This window comes from Carassius auratus, unplaced genomic scaffold, assembly GCF_003368295.1.
Source record: "Carassius auratus strain Wakin unplaced genomic scaffold, ASM336829v1 scaf_tig00004606, whole genome shotgun sequence".
Taxonomy (NCBI): Eukaryota; Metazoa; Chordata; class Actinopteri; order Cypriniformes; family Cyprinidae; genus Carassius; species Carassius auratus.
This window is the reverse complement of record NW_020523610.1, coordinates 54,915-78,415: the sequence shown is the minus strand read 5'-3', so window position 1 is coordinate 78,415 and position 23,501 is coordinate 54,915. Positions and strand designations below refer to the sequence as shown.

Sequence of the window (23,501 nt, the reverse complement as noted above, 5' to 3'; positions counted from 1 at the left end):
ATATTTTTTTAAATGACAAGAACTCAATAACCCTTGTATTATTTACAGCTTTCAGGCCAAGCATAACTGTTGCCACCACAAAACAGACAGATACTCTGTAATGTACCTACATGAAACAATAAGATCCAAACGCCCACAACCTGCTGGAGCAGAGAGCTCATGCTGAGTACATTCTCACCGTGTCAGTCCAACCTTTCCATTACGTCTCATTCGTTTAGACAAACATAGTGCGGCCAACAGATAAAGCCCCAAACTCCACATCGTCAGCCTGAAGAATCCTTATCATCACCTGGGGGACAATGGGTCCTCTCTGATAGGTGACTGCTGCAGTGCCTGATAGGAAAGCTGGCTTCAATCAAACTGTCCATAAATGTGATAAAATGCACTAACAATTGTGATGCCAGCACTATTAAGTATCGAATAACCCATGATAACGAGAGGAGGCGGCAGGAAAAAAACTAATGTGGGTCAGGGGAACTAGCTGGCTTCACTCAACGTGCCATTAATCGCACCAACATAGAACTACATCAAGAGCCAGGACCGCAACAAAGGTTTCTAGAGGTGAAATAGAAAGGTAGCTACAGGATGGACTCCTGAAGAGCCTGCAAACACTTGTGTAGGAGCAGAAAGTATTTGTTTCATGTCCAAACACTGAGCGAAAGGGATGCTGAGTGTGGCCGCTATACTGTAGCATTCCCAGTGTCCTCTAATGAGAGAGGAGTGATCTACAGCAGCCCCCCAATAACACACGCAGCTCTCTCTCTCTCACTGTGAGTCCACAGGCAGTGAAGAGTGGGTGGCAAACACAGTGTGCAATGCTCCTCAGGTTGCAAACAGAAACAAAGAATGAGAGCAGCAAAGAAAGGAAAATTCACATAAATAGAGAGAAAAAATGAAAAAAGAAACTGTAGATTTTCTGATAGTTGTTGATGTAATTGAAAGAGTTCTTTTCAACAGTGCAGAGCTTATAAAAATTCTGTGGAAATAAATATTGAACCTGGTGTCAGAAAACTGCTAATCTATATTGCATTTCATCCTCTAAATGTTAGAAATAATAATTTATACTTTACTTTGCAATAATTCTATAAATCCAATTTCATAAATCCTTCCATATATTAAAACAAAAGTTCATATATATATATATATATATATATACAACACAATATTAATAATAAATATCCTAATCAAGTATATAATAATTAATGATATGCAACATTTATAATAAATATAAATGAATAGTCCAAAATATAAAACTGTTAAAAGAGATATACGCTACCATTCAAAAGTTAAAGGAACGTACATTTTAAAAGTAAAAAAAAAAAGAAGTCTTAAATGCTACCAAGGTTAAATAAATAAAAGTAACAACAAAAAATACTATTACAAATTGAAATAACCGCTTTCTTTATCAGTACATTTCCCAATGTTATGCATCCCTGTGATGGCAAAGCTGAATTTTCAGTAGCCATCGCTCCAGTCTTCAGTGTCACATGATATTTCAAAAATTATTGTATTATACTATTCTGATGCTCAAGAAACATTTCTCATTATTATCAATGATGTGCAGCTTAGTATTTTAGTGGAAACGGATACATTGTTACAATATTCTCTGGTAAACCCAAAGTTCAAAAGAACAGGCTTTATTTAAAACCAAACTTTTGTAAAATTATAACTGTAAAGACAACAGTAGCATGCTTTACAAATAAACACAACAACTGCCTGTCAAAACACAAAGACATATGCACATTTTATTAGACAGTTAATACTGAACGAACAATCTCTAAGCATCACTGAGTCTTGGTGTTGACAGATTTTATCTGTCGGCGTTCTCACTATGTGAGCGCAGCCGAAGATGTTCAGAGTTTTAAAATCACAGATACATATCAATGTCACAACCGGAAATACACTACATCTGTCTGTCAACAAGAGTGACCTAGACCTGTTGTATCCAAAACCAAGGGCGGCTGCCCAGTTGGTCAATGATTCACAGACTGTGCTGCAGATATAACATGATGCTTGACTATTTTTAACTTTCTGTCTTAGTTCCCAGACTCACAAAAGTTGAGATATTTTAGAAAAAGTGGATTAAAAATGCATATTTTAATAAATGGAATCCAATTACTGAATTAACACACACACACAGCGTAACAGACTAATGTTTAGTGTGGTACAGTATATTGTCTACTGATTTATTTACCATTTTGAAAAAATAGCATGCGCACAGTGAATACTGTAAGTCATGCAGCATGGTGTAGTTTATTTACAGTCTAACGTTAGCTTCTGGAGATTGTATTTAGTCTAGACTTGTGATCATTTAAGTAAAGTTTATTATTATGAACAAATCATCTAAGAATCAGACTTTTGTTGATCACAAACCTTTTCGGAAATTATAAAACATTTTCATCAAGGGATGCGAACTTGATGCTAACTTGTTTCGAGGGAGGCGGTGCCTCCTTAAAATATTGGATGAGGGAAAAGAATCATAGTACAAAAATAAAGCAATGCAATTGTTACAAAATTTGTTTTGTAATTTTGCGAAGTTACAGCAGGAGTCCATGTCTTTCTCGCCTCCCCTGAGCACACTGAGTTTTAACAGACCTCCTAAAGTGTGCCAGAAGTTTGGTGGGGGGTAATTGAGACTGAATGGGGGGGGGGGGGTCACGTGAGATGAGGCAATGTCTTCATTGTGATATGACTGGATATAACTGGTAATGTGTATCTGTGATTGGTTCATGCGATAAATCCCACCTTGTGTTTGTGCGTGTCCCACATTCACAAACCAATCTGAATGAACAATATAATGGTGTTACTGGAAGACTGATTTAAAAAAGTGAGTAAACGAGGGATGCACAGTATAATATTTTTTTAACTGGTACCGATAACCGATAAAGTCCTTCTCATGGCCGATTCTAGATACCGATAACCGATAAGTTAATATATTTATATTACAATTTTCATAAAATCTGTCATTTGTTCACCCAGGAGAATAGAAAATGTAAAGATGAACTGATGAAACTGATATTTTAGTAACTCTGGCCTAACTATAATAACAAACATCAGTCCTCCTGACTCTTCAAATGTTTTACAGTTTTTGTGTAAGGCACTACAAAACTTAGTAAAGTGAAGTGAAGTGACATTCAGCCAAGTATGGTGTACCCATACTCCGAATTCGTGAAGTGAAGTGAAAGTGAAGACTTTAACAGAAAGGGTTTAACAGAACTACGACAGAACTATGGATTATCTGCAATTAACAACTCATTAACAACAAATTTTTATTTTCAAGTATTTAATGCATAAGAAATGCATTTATTTTATATATTTTAGATATTTATTAGGAAAATATATAGACTAAGTCACGTTTTCAATTCAACTTTTCTATTTGTTATGTGAGGGCTTTAGTGGGAGATTCTTCTTAATAAACAAAAGCATTTCTGCCTTCTCAAACCCAGTTCTGTTATTTTCATCCACAACATTTGCAGCAGCAAAAAAAAAAAAAAAAACAGTTCTGTCTATGCCGGTGAAAGGGACTGATATTTATTTCCATGCAAGTGAGGCAAGATCTGGAAACCGGGATTTGTTGCTTCTCCACATCGACGCTCCGTGTTTTAGGCTTAGCGTTAGTAGCTGGTGCTGTGGCTGCTTCATATTCTTTTAATATAGTTTTTCTGTGAAGACTACCTCTAAAGAGAGATATAAGATTTATGTGTTAAAACTTGATGCCAACTATCACACAAAGATATAACCAATTTGTTACTTCAAAATAAGCTTGAAATGACCTGAAAACATGATCTGTGGGAGTTTTTAGTAAGTACTCATCTTGGTGAAATTGAATGTAAATCTCCATGTCTGTGACAAATATTTACAGATCTTTGATGACTGATGATTATACAATTTTTTTTTTATTCGTTTAGAAATGGACTATTAAAAAGAATAGATGAACATAAGCTCACAAATAAAATATATTGCTTAAATTGTTAAAGCCTTCAGATCTTATTTTGTAATAAATGTAACATGCTTAAAACACTAACTTGGTGAGATTTGTATGTGTTAATAATAATAATAACCCCACCGCACACCATGAGTTCTTAAAAAAATAAATGTGCATGAAGGTGTTTAAACGTTATGCAATAGTGACAGAAAAAAGGGTATAAATAATATTAAATTTAATATATTAAAGTTAAAATAAAGGTTACTCAAGTGCATTTTATAAGAAAATATTTAGTCTATTTAAAAAATGCATGTTTAATTCATTGCTAATTGATGTTCTTTGTAATTATATGAGCTTTACTAGCAACTTCAGACTGAAATTTGTTTCTACACCATTTTTTTCAGTGTGCAGTATATACTGCACAATAATCAGTACAGCACTCAGGCTTTGTTTGCACTCCTCCTGAAATGCTCTCATTGGCACACTTTCTCTCGGTAGCAGCTCTAGCACACCCAAAACTCTGTAAGGACATTCTGTGTCAGAGGTTTGTGTTTGTAAATGAGTGGTTAAGTTGACGGCAAAGCGTGCAGGGTTCCTCGGACATGTTTTTGGAGCCAGTGTGTGTTGGTTCAGGTAGAGTGGAGCTCCACAGCTCTCAGTCTCTCTGCAGTGTGGATCAGGTAGCAGGGTTGTTGGATTATGCTCTTTTAAGAAGGGATTAACCATGTTTCAGCGTTCAAGGCAAATTGCTCTGAGAAGGCATCTTTGGCTACAAAAAAGTTAAATTCTGCACCTAATCCTTTTCAAAGCTCCTTAACTTGCTCTCTCTCTCTCCTCCCTTCTCACTCTCTCAAGTTGTCAGTGAGCGTTTTGAGAGCTGCCTCCTTTAAGACAATTCACCCACCCCTCCCTCCGTCATTCTTTCAGGATATGACAGTTTGGAGGCTCCTTGGGAAAGATAAGACGGTCTGCGTCAACAGGATGAGGTGCCACTATTACACTAAATATAAAATAATGACACGACTGCTCGACTGGCATATGTATAATGCCACAATACATATTTCTACATGGAAGCAGAGGAAGCTGACACAACAGGGACAAAAGTTTGGCTTTAAAGCTCTACTATTAAAATGAACTCAGCGTGTCACTGTGTGGAAGCGCAGACGAGTCTGCCGTGAGCAGTTCACTTCTGTTTAAAGCGTGAAATAGTGAAGGTCTTTCAGAAGAGAGCGGAGCAGCTTGTGTTGATACTGTGTGTGTGTGCGTGTGCGTGCGTAGTTCGAGTGTCATATCCATGACTTTGCCATATGGAAAGAGGCAGCTGTCTTTCTTTTTTTGAGTACGTGGGGGTGTGTGACCCAGGTGTTCCTCGCTCTTTATCTTCCTGTTTCTCTCCTTCAGTTGTTTTGGGAAAACAAGTGGTAAAGCCTGAGGAATGAATGAGGACAGTCACTAAGCTCTTGTTAGTTCTCTAAAATATAACCAGAGTGTGATGAAATGTAAAAATGCTTGAAAATGAATAAAAATGTAAAAATGCTTTCTAAAAGGGTTCAGTTTAGGGTTAGCTGATTAAAAACATCATTAGCTCAGTATAAAGCGATGGAATCGGTGGAATGTGCGGCAGGAATGTGCCCTAAAACCTAGGAAATCAATAAGCATTTGAGCACTTATGGTTGCATCGTTTTTTAAAGAGGTTTTTAGTAAAATGCCTGAAATAAGGGCTGTGGTTAAAACAAGCTCAAGAAGTTTTCACAATTTATTCTTTGACACAGATTACATCAGCAATCCCTCACTCATGATTTTTGTTGTTGTTTACATGCATTTAAAAAAGACGGTTGCTAACAAGTAGCTAAATGGGACTGCCGGGGACATTAATAATCATCATGCCTAACAGTAGTGTTTGCCGATATGCTCCATATTCATATCGTCCTAACGTTAGCCTGTGAGATCGTTGATACACAATAATATCATGCTAATTTATTTAATTATTTGTGAGCGTGAACAAACTCTAGGGCTAAAAGCAGCCTAATGTTGGTGTAACTTATTAATTACATATTAGGCTATATCTTTTTAGCCAAGTAGCATACGCATGTTCTAAACTATTTTAATACAACTGAATTTGTATTTTACATGATAAAATTTTTATACAAACACTAAGTTTCAAATGCTTAGGCTACGTTTCCGCAGTAAGCAGCAGCTACAGAAAATGAACAAAGAATATTTACATTATCAAAGTAACTCACTAACTTCAGTGTAGCGCGAGTTTATGCACTTTATGATACACTGTATGATGAATGAATCTCTTATAATTACATTGCACGTACATCTGCACTATGTAGTTTGTCAGACCAGAATTCAGTCAGCGAACCCACGTGCCATTGCATTCATAAGATCAGAGGTTTTGTGTGTGATTGGTTATAATGTGCAACACTATAAAAATGTGTCCAAAGAAACATGATGGAACTAATAAGCCCTTACATTAATTAGATAATAATACTAGTCGGATAATAAAAACAGTAATAATAGTCTTGAGGTCGTCAAAGGTCAAAATATCTCTGACTATTGTTGAAAGATGAAGGTAAACAGGTAAACTCGTACAACTAGTTCGCGCTTTTACAGCCTCGTGTACAAATATTTGCATTTTTGCAAACTAGTCTAACTAAAACTTTTTCAATTATTAAATATAGATCCAAAGAGTTTGTCAGAAACTTAGTGAATTTGTTGTTGAAGTCACTCAACTTCAACTTTTTACTTTCAATTTTAAAAATGTTGTGTTCATTTAGCAAGATTAACTTGTTGAACAAAACTTGTAAAGGCTGGGACACACCAAGTCGACTAAAGAGCTTGTGGTGATAAAAGCAGACGGACAAAAAGCTGTGCTTGAACACATCACACTAGGGCTACACAGTTAATTTACCCCCCCGCATTAACTACACAGAGCCATAGCTCGCTGACAAGCTACGCAATGTCGCGTTCATAACCGAATACAATTTATCTGCAAGTAATCACTTGTCAGTGAACTACGGCTCTGTGTAGTAAGTGCAGCTCATGGAGATTTGCTACTAATCACAAAACCAGCTTTACTGGTGAGACACGCATGACAAACCGCATGCGATTGATCATGCATCCCTACACCGCACAGACTATAGCCAAAAGCAAATGTGCGTTCTTTGTCTGCATGAGAGGAATTAACTGTCTATATCTGCAGCTATCAATAGTAAATATTCATCATTCAAAAGGAGAAACCAAAAGTTAGCTCATGTTGTTATGAAAATATTGACATATTGGAATACTTGGGTAAGATCACGTAACATTAGAACAGTCTAGATTAGCATTAAAACGGCTGACCATCGGCTTGGTGTGTCCTGAGCTTAAGTGTCATAAACGTTCATTAGGCACAGAGCTTATTTTCTGCAATAACCCAAAAAAATCCTACTTGATTTTTTGTTGAGTGAATTAGAGCAATGTTAAATTCCAGTTTGAAAACACGTCATCAAAAATATTTTAGCACTTCAGAACTTTAAAGGACAAACACGTGTGTAAGTGTTTAAGAACATGCTGAGACAACTGTATTTCACCTACCATAATCGTTCATGTACTTTCATACAAGAGTAATAAAATCCATGACCCTGCTTGATTTAAAGATAGCTTTTATCTGCCTGCCTCATCTGTACACAACAATTTTATGTTTATTTCAATTACTGGTATAGTAATTATTCAAGCTACATGACAAACAACTACCGCCTGTTGTTTTCGAGGTTATTGACTTGTTATCAATACAGAGATGGAATCATAACAGAGCCAAAATATTGCCATCAAGCCATAGAGAGCGTCTACATGTTTCGAGGGCAGCAGTAAACACACTAAAGACTAAATAAAAATCCTCGCATGTTGACAGGTGTCATACATTTCCATACACACACGTGTGCAAGCTCCGCACACACACAACTCCCACCTTTCCCATCTCGAGTCTGCCATTGATTTCGGAAGTAAAGCGCTATGAGCCATGGTATCTATGGCAACACAGTGGCTGAGACGGCCAAAGTTTCTCTCTCTCTTATTGGTGAGGTATCCTCACTGGAGGAAGTGAGAGGAGGGGGAAGAGGAAGAGAGAGAGAGAGGCATAATTCTTATTCTGTGCTACAGGCCAGTGTTGGCTTCATAGCACACTGGCAGCAAAAGCATCCTGGTCCCTGCATACTAAACAGAGATCTGTCATCCAAGCACACGCTCACACGAACGTGAATCTTATAAATATCCAGACTGTTTTATAGCCTGCGTTCTGATAGTGACAACACTCAAACACAAGCTTACATATATGGGGAAGCCGCATCTAAGCAGGCTTTGGAAAATCAAACGCTAATACACGCGGGCAGGCAGACACCCACTGCAGGCTGCTTTTTTCCTGGGCACCATATGCCCCAGCGAACACACACACACACACACACACCTCCTCCTGGCCTGTGCACGAACCCCCACCACCATCCTCTTTCCATCTCCTCTGCTCTCTATCTCCTCCCTCCCTCTCCTCTGCCATGATCCATGTGGTCTCTCCATCTGTCAGTGTTAGCGCGCGGACAAAGAGAAAAGTGCAGCAGTGGCAGCGCTCTCTCTCTCACACACACACACACACACACAACAGTCAGTGCACACAGGTATTGCAGTGCAATATAACAAGCACGTACCTGCAACTCAAGACACACTCACAGCAGGCGATGTGAGTGAATCTCAGAAAACAATTACTGGGGCTTGTTTCAACACAAAATTCATGTGCATGTTGACAATGAACTCATTTCTTGGAGGTTTTAGTCAGATTCTTCCGCATATGCACTGCAGCACTTATGGTGTACCGGTCACTTCTGGCACCGTAGTTGCAGTGGGAATCATATCGCTTGATACCGCTTTATGACAAGGCGTCCAGATGCCATATTTTACTTTTTATTTTTACTTAAATTTGATCTGAATGTGGATGGGGCTTCAAATCAGCATCCAGCAATGTCTGTATGCATGTATGGCTTTAGTGATGATGGTTTAAAGGGGATTAATTTAAAGATGCAAATGAATATTGTGAATATTGTGTGAGTACTATGACAACACCTAAAAGAGCCAATAAATAAAGAAAAGTAAAATGTATAAAATACAAAAACAAAACAAAGAAATATTCCACTAAAAAGATCCAAACTCTAAATAAACAAACTTAAAATATACATAAATTATAAAAATAAAAACATTCCACTAAAAAGTCAAAATTATAAATAAATACACAAAGAAAAAAATATATAATAAACTTTAAATGTAAAATATAAAATAGTGTACTACTAAAAACATCCAAACAAAAAACAAATAATAAAAAATAATAATAATAATTATATATAGAATTAAAATAACATAAAAATCGGATGATTCTCATTACCTCACTCAACTATAGTGGCTGGATGGTCCATCAGGACACAATCCTTGACTAATATTTGGTGTCAATGTAATCTTTCAAGTAAAGTGTTATCTATTATTACAAAAACACACTGTATCTTTTTGTTCTGTGTGAATATAAATATATATCCAATAAAAAAAGCTGTACATGTGCCACACAAGCCGTTCTGAATTAGGTCAATTAGCACCATCAATAAATGTGTAACAGGAGCACAAGGTTAACATCAACTTGTGTACAGTATCTCTTAACCTTACTCAGCCAACTTCAGCATTAGTCAGACTTGGTTTATTGTACTCAGCCATAAGCTTTAACCCAAAGACAGCCGCTATAGTATCTATACGGACACACTTTCTGTAGCTCACTCATGGCTGTGTCAATATAGTTCAGTGCAGAGATGTTGACTAGAGCCCCCCTGTGAATACCCAATAGATAAACATACATCATTATGGGACATCAAGTGGAGAAAATATTGCCACAACTGGGAATTGTGTGTGTGTTTACAAACTCTTTATACAACTAGTTGCTAAAACAACCCTCCATCGCTGTATCTGCCCTCTTTCCTTGTTGACACACACAAGTGCACACAAATGCCTTTGTTTAGGCGGCACAGCGACGGTCGGTGGTGGTTTTGTCTGGTGTCTGTGTTGTCAAGGATACAACGAGTGCGGTGCGCTTCAGCCCCCACCGCTCTTTCCTCCCGTCCTCACTCCTGCAGGATCTGAGAGCGGCTCGGCTCAATCCCTAAAGTGTGCATGCGCATGTGTGAGTGTGTGTGTGTGTGTGTGAGAGAGAGAGTGTCTGATGAGGAGGGGGTTTGAAGGAAAGCAATACCTCTCCTTCCTGTGAATAAAGAGATGTGGGGGAAGGGGAGAGGACAAGAGCGGTAGGGTGGTCTTTTTATGATTTCTCTGAATTAAGAATTTCTCGAAATCTCTGAATCTCTCCACAAACGATGTTTGAGATTCATTCCACAAGACTCCGCGCTTCCGTGGCACATGAAAGATGTCCGTAATATAGACAGAACTCCAGGTGCATGTGTCAGCACATGCTAGTCATATGAATGAACTTTTAACTCTGCAGATAAGATAGAGATGTCATAACACTGTCTTTCTTTGTCAATGTGGAAAAAAGAACCAAAACGTGTCTTGCTTAGGCAAACACTGCAGTTGCCCATACCTAGGCTTCAGGATTTGAAGGCATGTAATTCGTTCTACCTGCTTGTGCTACAAACCTAAATGATACCTTGAATAGGTGATGTTACCTGAGGAGAGGAATGCTATTATGTTCAAAGTGTTCAGACGTATCATTTTGGCTTGGTGTGATAAACAAAAGAGCAAAAAAAAAAAAAAAAAAAAAAAAAAACTAAGCTTTACCTCAGGACTATTTAGGCACAGGCTTGTCTGAGTGAGTAACCACCTCCAAAGCCTTAGCAATCACCTACAACACCTCAGAAGATGCACTAACAACATTTAAAACACCTTATAAATTGCATAGTAACACCCCGACAACCACCCAGCAAGCACCTAGTATGCAAACATACACACAGAGCAACTACACAGACCAACACTTAGCTAAGCCCTACTGTAAGCAATCACAGACTTTATCAATGCGCTAAAAACATTTTAAAAACTGCACTGTAATGCCCTAGCAACACTCCAGCAACCAAATAGTATGTAAACATTTAGCAACCACCTACAAAACCAACTAGAACACCTGACACACCCTGGCAACCATCCATAACTTGATAGCAGACACCCAGCAAAGCCCTAACAACCACTTATAGGGCCATATGATACATCTGCAATGTGGAAAACATGGACAGAATTGCAGAATCCAGTCATAAACATGGAATTCATTGTATAATGCGGAATGTCACAGAATTTGGCACATTTTGGAAGGATACATCAAAAGTAGGTCAGTAAACTTAAATCAAAACAAGATGTGGCACATACTGCAGTACATGAACATGATCTCGCTGTAGGTTGGTACAGTGATCGCTCTAATTCCAGTGACATGACTACATACAACATCAATGAACGACATTGTAGAAGGTCATCACTGGAATTATTAGGCAAAAAGCAGGACCAATTTCATTTTGATATATTTTTTTTCTCTTTGAAGACATTATTCTGTCACATGCTCTTATAACATTTCAGCTGCATATTAATTATAAATGTTAATTAGATGTGTTCATTACCAGTATGTTGAAATACAGGTGCTGGTCATATAATTAGAATATCATCAAAAAGTGAAACTTGTATATTATATTCATTCATTACACACAGACTGATATATTTCATGTATATTTATTTTAATTTTGATCATTATAACTGACAACTAAGGAAAATCCCAAATTCAGTATCTCAGAAAATGTGAATATTACTTAAGACCAATACAAAGAAAAGATTTTTCGAAATCTTCGCCAACTGAAAAGTATGAACATGAAAAGTATGAGCATGTACAGCACTCAATACTTAGTTGGGGCTCCTTTTGACTGAATTACTGCAGCAACGCGGCGTGGCATGGAGTCGATCAGTCTGTGGCACTGCTCAGGTGTTAGGAGAGCCCAGGTTGCTCTGATAGTGGCCTTCAGCTCTTCTGCATTCTTGGGTCTGGCATATCGCATCTTCCTCTTCACAATACTCCATAGATTTTTTATGGGGTTAAGGTCAAGCGAATTTGCTGGCCAATTAAGAACAGGGATACCATGGTCCTTAAACCAGGTACTGGTAGCTTTGGCACTGTGTGCAGGTGCCAAGTCCTGTTGGAAAATGAAATCTGCATCTCCATAAAGTTGGTCAGCAGCAGGAAGCATTAAGTGCTCTAAAACTTCCTGGTATATGGCTGCGTTGACCTTGGACCTCAGAAAACACAGTGGACCAACACCAGCAGATGACATGGCACCCCAAACTATCACTGACTGTGGAAACTTTACACTGGACCTCAAGAAACGTGGATTGTGTGTCTCTCCTCTCTTCCTCCAGACTCTGGGACCCTGATTTCCAAAGGAAATGTAAAATTTACTTTAATCAAAGAACATAACTTTCAGCACCACTCAGCAGCAGTCCAGTCCTTTTTGACTTCTGACGCTGTCTGTTGTTCAAGAGTGGCTTGACATAAGGAATGCGACAGCTGAAATCCATGTCTTGCATACATCTGTGCGTCGTGGTTCTTGACCACTACACACTGACTCCAGCTGCAGTCCACTCTTTGTGAATCTCCCCCACATTTTAAAATAGGTTTTGTTTCACAATCCACTCCAGGGTGTGGTTATCCCTATGCTTGTACACTTTTTTTTCTATCACATCTTTTCCTTCCCTTCGCCTCTCTATTAATGTGCTTGGACACAGAGCTCTGTCAACAGGCAGCCTCTTTTGCAATGACCTTTTGTGTCTTGGCCTCCTTGTGCAAGGTGTCAGTGGTCTTCTTTTGGACAACTGTTAAGTCAGGAGTCTTCCCCGTGATTGTGTAGCCTACAGAACTAGACTGAGAGACCATTTAAAGGCTTTGCAGGCGTTTTGAGTTAATTAGCTGATTAGAGTGTGGCACAAGGTGTCTTCAATATTGAACCTTTTCACAATATTCCAATTTTCTGAGAAAGTGATTTTTTTGGGGATTTTCCTTAGTTGGCAGTTATAATCATCAAAATGTAAAGAAATAAACATTTTAAATATATCAGTGTGTGTGTAATGAATGAATATTACATACAAGTTTCACTTTTTGAATGGAATTAGTGAAATCAATCCACTTTTTGATGATACTCTAATTATATGATCAGCACCTGCATACAAAAAAAATGTTTTGTCTTTTAAAATCTTCAATTGTGTGCCATCATATTTATCAAATGGTCTCATGTGGATTTATTGATTGAGACAGCCCTTAAAATGGTCCATTCCCTGATCAGTGCCTTGACTACTACTGAACAAGGGAGCTATCTGAGATGCACCCTATGTCTACATCTTGGCGATTTTTAAAATAAGATGTACTGAACTGTTGTGGCATCTTGGAAAACTCATTAACTTTTTACTGTGAGTGACAACACTGTGACCTTTCCAAGATGGTAGAGGCTTGGACATGTCAGGAACAGTTGAATGTGGCATCTACATATACATAGCTTTGCTAGCAACCACTTAGTAAGCAAACATTCAGCAACCACCTAGCCCTCACAATGTGTTAAACCACTTAAAACACCTTAAGTGGCTGTACCATCAACAAAATTTCACAGACAAAAAAAGTCCATTGCCTAATGTCAATAATGTAGTTTAACTAAATTTCTAAGTTTAACCTGTTCTAAAATCTGTGTTTGGAAATCATTCGCCTTCACATTTTTACCCAATTAATGGATTTCATCCAAGAAAATTCAGCGAAAAATGATAGATGTGATGCCACCTTTAGAATCAACATTGCAACGCCCCAGCAGCTACATACAACACCCAACCACCTAGCAACATGCTAAAACACTCAGAACACCTTAAGCACAATTCGGACAGTAATTGTTTCTCATATGAACATATTTAAAAATAAATTTACATATCATATCTGTGATAAAACTATTGGATTCAGATGGCAATCTACAGTGGAGAAGCAAGTTCTGTGATCCTACGAATTTTATTTACAAATGTTTTCTTATGATTGGGTAAAATGTATTTAAAATAACTTGTGTAAATGTATTCTTATTATTCCAAGCATATTTTATAATTTATAATCATATTTATTATCTGATAATTTATTTTGATTTGTTTATTTACAATTTTAAAATGTGTATTCCAACCAGATATATATTGTGTTTAATTATATTCAACCACAGCCCGTGTTTTTCCTGTTTAAAAATAGTTAATTATAATTTAAATAGTTAATTATAATTAAACACGATATATATCTGTTTGAAATACACATTTTAAAATTGTATTGCATACCTGCTGCTGGCCATGAAGAAGACCCATTTCGAATGTTTATGTGCTTTTCTTCTCTTTCTGCTTCCAGTCGCTGTGGTGGAGCATTTATGAAGCACTGTTAATGAAGTTTTGTTCTTTAAAAATACTTTCCAGCATTTCAGAAATAAATGCAAATTACAGCGAAGTACGTTACTTTGAGGTGTTCGGGAGTGCTCAAAAAGGGTTTTAAACACTGAATTTTGAATCGAGATTTGGACAGCAATTAATTTACCACACAACCATTGTGTTTGTCAAAAAGACAGTAGTTAATTAGGCCGGGGATTTTTATGGGGGTGGTGAGAGAAAAACACTGACATCCTGGATTCAGATGGCATTAAAATCACAAACTATACCTGTAAATGGTGAAAATCACTTATGTTCCCTTGAGAAACAATTAATGTCCGAATAGGGCTTTAGAAAACCACCCAAGAAATGTGCTAAAAACTAAACAGAAGACTTGGAATTCTCATAATAACACCCTGGTAACCACTCCTAACACCCTAACAACCACCAAACAAAGCCTGAGCAATTTCCCACAACACGCTAGCAATGTGCTTTGAAAAAACTTCTCAGAACACCACATAAATTGCTTAGTAATGCCCTGGAAACCACCTTGTAAGCAAACATCTAGCAACTATCCAACGTAGCAAGTTCAGCTCTGCTAAGTATCATTCATAGTTTCTTTGTAAATATATAAAACAGGCTAGGGTTGCTGATTGAACATTAGGCAACCCTACTGTTCATATTAAAAGCTAAGCATCTATTCGTTCACACACAAGCTTTACATTGACATTAGCCATAATAAACACACACACACACACACACACAAATAAAGCCCACCAAATCGTTTCCCCTTCTTTCCTTTTGATCATCCACAAATAAATTACACCCGTCACAGCGATATGCAAAATGGCATGGAGTGACAATCAAAGCCTGACTAAAAAGATTTTGAGGACCGAGCTAAAGTTTAATAATCGCACACTAATACGATTTTGCAAACGCGTCCATTTAGCCACCTGTGTATGAAAAAATAAATGAATAAACAGACAACTAGGTTCTGAAGCCATTGAGAGAAAGCTTTTTACTGAATGTCTTAACCTTCATAAGAAACCATGAATATTCCTTATTGCAATTCCACCCCCATTCCAAGAGTGTCCACCAAAAGCATCCAATGCTGTTTACACTCCATTCCTCAACTCCAAATGATAGTAGGTGCACACACAGAGTACCCAAACAACAGTTATAGTGAAGTTCTGAAAGCAAGAACCCCATAATTTGACAATATTATGAAACCATAACATTCTCCCTGTTTTCTATTCATTTTTGTAAATCAAACACAGTGTAATTAAAAAGTCTGAGAATATTAGTGGAATAAAACCCTTCAGTTTTTGTTGTATTACAATTATTAAATATAATATTTTCAGCAACAAATCTGAGTGACATTTTGAAATGACTGAACACATTTTTTAAACCTGTATTTAAAATAGCTGATTTTGTATTTGTTCTCAAAGTTATAAACCCACACCTTTTGTGTGAAGCCAAAAGCCACCTATTGGTTTCAATTCATGCAATGGAGCAACTAATATACAAAACGCATGTGGTGGAATTTGTTATTGATTTTCTAAAGCAGAGATCTGCACACAGGTAACACTTCACACAATCTCTATGGACAAAAATGACATTATGATATAATGATAAGCATTGCATGCAAATTGTCGGAATTTAGTGCCTGAGCTAAGTTAGCATCTTTTGGTTTGCTAACACAAATCTTAAATATTTTGCAAGCCACTTCACTGCAGGTCGATTATTGTTCTAATTGGTGTGTAACGAGATTTACCAGTAATAACTATACAAGAACCGGAGATGATGCTGCGCTAAAAGGAAGCAAAGAAGTAATTCTGATATGCAGACCTCAGGCAAAACAAAAATTAGCATTAGCAATGAAGACACCAGTTTGGCAGGTCTTAGGTGGCTGAGAAAACAAGATGTGAAGAATTAGCAAATGTTTATCAGGATTATATCTACTATATTCAAAGCAATGAAAGCAGAATTTTTGTGCAGACGTTCATATAGTAAGCGTACCATATGATACTATACTATACCAATTAAACTGAGGGAAAAAACATCAATAGTGTATTTAGAAGGAGGGAAATTAGAAAAGAGCACACACTTCCCTTTTTCACACTCTATTCTCTTTCATAGTACCTTTCTCCCATTTAGTTTCTGATTTATTTTACACCTTTTCCATAATTCATACCATCTTTTACTTATGATCTACCTTAATTCTGCTTTTTCTCTCATTCTCTCTCTTTCTCTCTACCTTGTTTCGCTCTTCTGCTGCATTTTCCTCAGGCTGAAAAAGAACCAGCCATCATAAATCTACCCCTTTATTGCTTCTGAGGAGAGAGAACGAGGGAAATAGTGAAGGGAGGGGGGACACGGGAGATGCAGGAAAAGAAAAAAAAAAACAGAGGAAAAGGGGTGGAGGAATATCTAATCTCAGAGCAAGAGCTAGAGGACCCAATGAACAGATGGATCAAACGAAAGGAGGAGAGAGAGGGAGCTTGGGAGGGGCTGAGGATATCACCATTAATGAGAATAATTTACAGTTCAGAAGCTAGCAGACTCGAGACCTCTTCAGTAACTGAGACCACCACCCCTCCAATTACAAAAGTATTTTAGCACTCATGGGTGACTTTTTCCATGTAAACCTTAGTCTAACTAAGGAATTGTTTTAGATAATCATGCAACAGATAGTAACAAATTTCACACTTCCCATTAGCTGTGGACTGAAGGCCAGTTGTTACAACCAATGAGCGACTGGCAGTGACATTTAAGTGACCTGTAATGAGTAATTTCAAAATCCTATCAATTCCTGAGACTGAAATAAGAGCTTCTCTCTTCTTTTAATGTTTCGCCATTTGCTCTTTATTTCAAGGAAAGGATGAGGGAAAGGGATTCTGGTGGCCACGGGGACATCGGAGGTTGGCGCATAGGCATAAATATATTACAGAGTGTCGATTTCCTATTCCAAGAGCTAGCTGTTGCTCAGGGCAACAGGAACCATTACTGTCCCACTGCACAACACAGATATAAAATCCAGAGTAATGGTTAAGGACTTATCGGTTCGACTCTTGGCGTGTCTCTAGGCAAACTGCCTGATGCGGAAGCATTATCTGAATGATTAAGAGTTAGCTTTTAGTTTTGCATAGTCAGACGTTTGTCTAAAATTTCAACAAATGTAGCATATTTTAACATCCACAAAAAGAGCCATGTGACTGACATGTTAAAGAAACCAATCAGAGGTCTGATATTTTGATGCAATTTGAAGCAGGTTTATCTGAAGTAGATTACACAACAGAACAATTAAAAAAATTATAATAATAATGGTCCAGCAGTCTTCATGAATCACTAGCTATATAGAGAAAACACACAAAAAATAAATAAATAGTGCATTAAGACTGGTGTGCTATATGCACCTGACAGTCAATGAACGGACTGTGAAGAGACCAATGGACTTTTTGTGTAAAAATAAATTAAAAACGTTTAGGCAAAGTGGAAGGCTTGATCTATATCCATCTATCTAACCAATCTTTTTTTTGGAAATGGCTAAAGCCTTAAGAAAGTTGTCACTTACATACATTCCCTGGCTTCTCATCCACAAACCAACCAAATCAGATTATGACAAATTTAAGATAAAGTTGGCAAGTGTCAACAACAAAATGTCAAAATGTGTCTGTCCAAAGCACAGACTAACAAAGATACAGTATACCAAGAATTGCTAACATAATTCTAAAGCCGACAGCTCAAATGTAACAATAACCATCCGACCACAAAAATCCCAAAGATTAGCTAATACACATCCAATTTACAACTGCTGCCCTGGTGCATGAAATATTCCATTCAAATATTGATATTTTTCTCTCCATAACATCGCATGAATAAAAATCAAGGAACTTACCTGTACATGCTGCTGCATAGAGCCATATGACATGCCTTGACTCAGCGCTTTTTGCTTTATCATCATCATCCTCTTCTGTTCTTCACTTAAATGGGCTGACTGGTTGGGCATTGGACCTGGAGCTTGTGGTGGCCCACCCCCGGTGCCCTGCATGTAGGGCATCATCGGGTTTTTGGCTTGATTGGCCATGGGCGGCGTCATCCGCTGACTAATGTGGTCTACTCCACTGAAATGAGTCAGCGGCTTGGTGTTACTATAAGAGAGCTGCTTATTGAGGTTGTTTTGGGCAGCCAAGTTATTAGGTTGCTGCTGCTGCTGCTGTTGCTGGTTGAGCATGTTCATGTGGTTCTGTGGGAGGTAGTTGTTCATGCTTGGTGCTTTTGGCCCCATTGTGTTGCCAGCATTGAAAGCCTGTGTATACATCATGGGGCTATTTGGTTTGTCTGGGTTAAAGGGTCCACTGTATGGGCTTGTTGGTGCTCCTGCAGGTGACCAGTTTGCTGCCTGGGACTGCTGTTGGTGTTTTTGTTGGACAAGTTTGGCACGTTGCTGCTGCTGGGCAGCCATTTGCTTCAGCTGCTCGGCCGGTGAAAGTTCAGAATTGGGCGGGACAGGTACACCTCCACCTGTTCCCCCTGATCCAGGACCACCTCCTGTTACTGGAGTTGATGCCATGGGGCCAACACCAGGACCTGCATTCATCATAAATCCATTTCCGGGCCTTGAGGCCTGGGTCTGCGCTTGGGTGGGAGTTTGTGGAGAACGTGCCACGCAGTTAGCAGGCGATCCTGATGGCATTCCAACTGCTGGTGACTGCTGCAAGGGTTGCTGGGGTGGTGTCCCATTGGCAGCAGTTGCAAACGGAGGACCAGAGGAAGATGGTCGCACCTGAGGTGACCCCATGGGCATCTGTCCACTTTGCGGTGTACTGTTGGGTGCCGTAGCTACAGAGTTAGGTGCTGGGTCTTGTGCAAGCTGTGTTTGTTCTGTTGTGGCCCGTGTGAAGTCACTCACTTCTTTTTTATCCTCGAAGTCCTCATTGAAGAGGTCATGCATGTCGTCCTCAGGCACTGTGTTGGCCAACTCATCAATCAGTTCCTGCCATTCCTGGTCATTCAAATTGATGTCAGAGAATAGCTTGTTCTGATTTGAAAGCGAAGTTTCCGAGGACTCAATTCCACCGCCATCATCCAAAGGCTCTTGTTTCATGTCCTTCAGTAGGCTAAAGCCATCTTCCAGCTCCAATGAACCGTTTAGTTTAATATCAGGCATTCCACCATTTTTGCCTAAATCCTCAGGCCGTCCAGTAATATGGTTTGTACCAGCATTGCCGTTGCCGGTTCCGTTATTTGAGGAGGCACAGTTGTTGCCCGAGGGCAAGGTGGGTTTGATGTCAATTGGATGAAGTGGGGAAATGGGTGGGAGGCTACCAAGAGAGTCCATTCCAGTGCATCCTTCCTTACGGAGACTCTTTGCAGTGGGAGAATAACTATTATCACTGAGGCCATTTTGGTCACCATTTAAAGGAGACCGGGCACTGTCCAATTTCCTTTTCACCGTTTCCTGGAGCTGAGAGAGAAATTGAAGAGAGAAAAATGGTTAGAATGTCTCTTCAAGTCAATATGAAAACAACGAACAACACATTTTCATAATATTGTTGTCATACATTCACAATATATTGTAATGCTACCTAGTGAAGCAGTTTTGCAGTGTATAAATAGTCAGGCATGGTGCTATTCAAACAATTATTTACATTTCAGAGCAGAAGGACGTCAGAGTGGTTTCTAGTCCAAAATGCCAAAATTTACATAGGTAACTTCACGATAGAAAAAGTTTTCTGCCAATGATTAAACATTCACTTGATATTTACTCAAAGTGCCTTGCTCTTTTTGTTTATCTGATAGTACAGAACATCTTTCACTAAGGTGTTGTTTTGACATTAAATGAGGGTAGGTATTTTGATCAACACAAACTACAGTGGTAAACAGTCCGTAACTGCGGTAAAAAAAAAAAGCAGTCCGTAAAAGTGGATGAATTAGACTGACTACTGAAAGGTAGTCTTAGTGTGTTCATCCAGCAGCATGGTTCAATGAAAATTAACAGTTCCATTTTTAAAAAAATTATTTATTTTTTAAACACAAGGGCACTTTCTATCTGACAGTCAGATCAGGTTCTCATGAACTCTTAACCAACCTAATTATGCACGGTTTCATTTAGACTAACTATTGAACTAGTCATTCAACTGACTGGCTTGTCCGTTTTGAAAATATGTAGTTTTGCACATTCCTGTTTTACTGGCACTGCACACATAGACAAACATATGAATTCTCACTCCACAGAGAATCACTGATAGGAGGGAAATGGTGATGGGTGTCAGTTATCACTTCACAATTACACAGAGAGAGAACAGAGAGAGAGAATACAGGGGAAGGAATCAGTTGCAAAACAAACCGAGTTTCATTGTTCACACATGGGCACAATTTTATCCCACAATGCTCTTCTGCTTAATTTGTCTCAGCCATTAAGCTGTGTCTAAGCCGCTCAACACAAGCATGCTAGACAGTAGCACACATGTACATGCCAACAGAGGTTAGGGACAGGGACAAACCTTAAAAAATTCAATTACTGCCTTAAATAGCATTACATATTGGCACAATCAACCACAAATAAGGAGGGGAAAAAAGTGCAATCAGTCATAATATAAGTTTAAGCATTCCTCCAGTTAATTCACAAATGAGTCAGTTGTGTCACTTTGCAGACAGTCCCTTCCCTCTCACTATTGCAGGGCAGTGTGGTAGGGAACGAACAACGGCAAATATCGATGGGGAAAGAGTGATAGATGCCTCCTGAGAAGTGAGGATAGAAAAGAAGGTGAAAAGTGTTTCCCATCATCTCTCCTCTTCATTCTGTTTGTGCTAATGACTCTCACAGTGAACACATTTAACGGTGTGTTAATTACAGAAATGAAGTGTGTGCGTAAACCCAGAGATCCGCAAGAACATTAGCGACAAATTCTTCCCATACACAGTAGCAGGATTCCACCCACCTTATTCACTTATCCCAGTGGACTTCGGTGTGTGTGCATGTTAGAAATCTCACACACACACCACCGAAACATGCGAAATGAGATTCTAAAACAACAAGATTCATGGATCTTCTCTCCGAGCCTCCTCCGAGGCAATACGTCTAGTCCCCCTCCCTCCTTCTATCTCTTTCTCTCAGTCTGTCTCTCCCTACATGACCAGAAGAACAGCGAGATCATGATGGGAAACAAGAAAGGCTGATGCTTACTGGCTAGCTTTATGCAAAAGAAGGAGATAAGCAGGATAAAATGAGGCATGCACACACATACAAAACATGTTCTGCTGCAGTCTAACTCTATAAGACTTTTACACCGTCTGGCTATGCTGAACAGACACGGCATGTACTGTAAGCTATACTGTAGCAAGCTCAAATATGACCCTCGCGTTCATGTCGACTATAGGTCTGCGTGGGGTTGCATCTTTCATTACACCTCTGTCGTGTGCAGCAGCTAAGGGGGTTGTCAAGGCAACCGTTGTCACGATGGCTGTCAATATTCGTGCCGTTTATCATGCCATAAAGACGATTAGGATGACTGTCACTCACATGGAGAGAGTGAATGATGGGGTGAGAGAGAAAGAAATCAACGCAGAAATCGAAAACAACGTGGCTCACATAAAACCGGCTGCATTCACAGAGTCAGGGTAGGGGACTGACAAAGATATTTGTAAAATTGTGCTGTAAATACTGCGTTTATGAACCGGTAACCAACTGTCAAAGCATACAACAATAGCTTGGAGTGCCACCAGTATAAAATAAAATAAAATAAAATAAAATAAAATAAAATAAAATAAAATAAAATAAAATAAAATAAAATAAAATAAAATAAAATAAAATAAAATAAAATAAAATAAAATAAAATAAAATAAAATAAAATAAAATAATTAAACCTCTGTATATAATATTGTCATTACTACTATTACAACTAAGTATTAGTAATTACAATTAATATATACCATCATTTACTAACAATGATATTTTTGTCTTCATAAATTGTATTGTGACAAGCACTAATTTAAATAAAAATATATATTTTATATTATAATGAATGTAACATTAATATTATTATTATTATTATTATTAACTATTTATTAACTATTAACTATTTTTATTAAATATTTAACTATAACTAAATAACTATAGCTATAGGTTTTCATGGTTAGTTTGCCACTTATTTCTAAGTTCTATTAAAAGGAAACATAATGACCAGTAAAAATAGTACTGGCCAACATATTCTGCTACGAGAACATGTCCTATTAATGCCTTTTAAATTTAATAATGACTTTGCTAAGCCTTTTCTCACTCCACTCCTGCACCCTATTGGTCCGTGTGTGATGAATCCTCTCAGAGTGTCACACGATTGATATCAATAATGATCATCTTCCTGCAAAGACTCTGCATGCTAAGTGAGGCGTAATTAGGTATGTTTAGCACCCACCCCCTCTAGCAGACATCGTCACTGATGACTGGGGTCGAGTGGTATGGTACGGATGGTGTAACTAGCGACACTACAAGCCAACAGACAGAGACCCATCTAGCTAGCAGCATTTGGCTCAAAACCGCCGTAATAGGATAAGACCGACGGGATAACCTCCCCCAAGCTTTAACTAGCATGGCAGGGTTAAGAAAACATGCGGCAGAGGTAGAGACAGGAAGAGAGAGAAAGTCTGTTCATACCTGCGTGTGTGTGTGTGTGTGTGTGTGTGTGTATAGCGGGGGGAGGCTGATGTTTGTTTTTCTCCATTTCACTGCCTATTAAAGTGTTCAGTAGCTCACACAAACACACTCCCTCTCCTGCTCTCTTCACAGTCACCATGTGGGAGAGCACATGGATAAAGGGAGAGAGAGAAATACAAGAGGGAGGGAGGGAAAGACAGAAGAGCTCTTCAGACAGACGGTAATGCTTTCATGTGACTGGAGCGAGCGATAGAGAGAGAGAGAGAGAGAGAGAGAGAGAGAGAGAGTGGGGGGGAGAGAACCACCAAGGTGCAGTTGTTATAGCAACCTCCTGATCCCGAAGCCCCTCCCCCCAGTTCCTGGGCTGAGTGCACTGGACACTTCTGCCAATAATCTCTCTCGCTCTTTCTCTCTAGTGGTCTACCTCCCTAATGTTTTCTTTCCTCTCTCTCCCCTTCTATACCTACCCTATGATTTTTTCCTCATCTACTG

At 38.5% G+C, this 23,501-nt stretch overlaps 1 pseudogene; it reads right to left on the bottom strand.

The window, feature by feature from the left end:
• LOC113070603 (mastermind-like protein 3) overlaps positions 1-23,501 on the bottom strand; it is a 105,140-nt pseudogene that overhangs the window by 26,731 nt on the left and 54,908 nt on the right.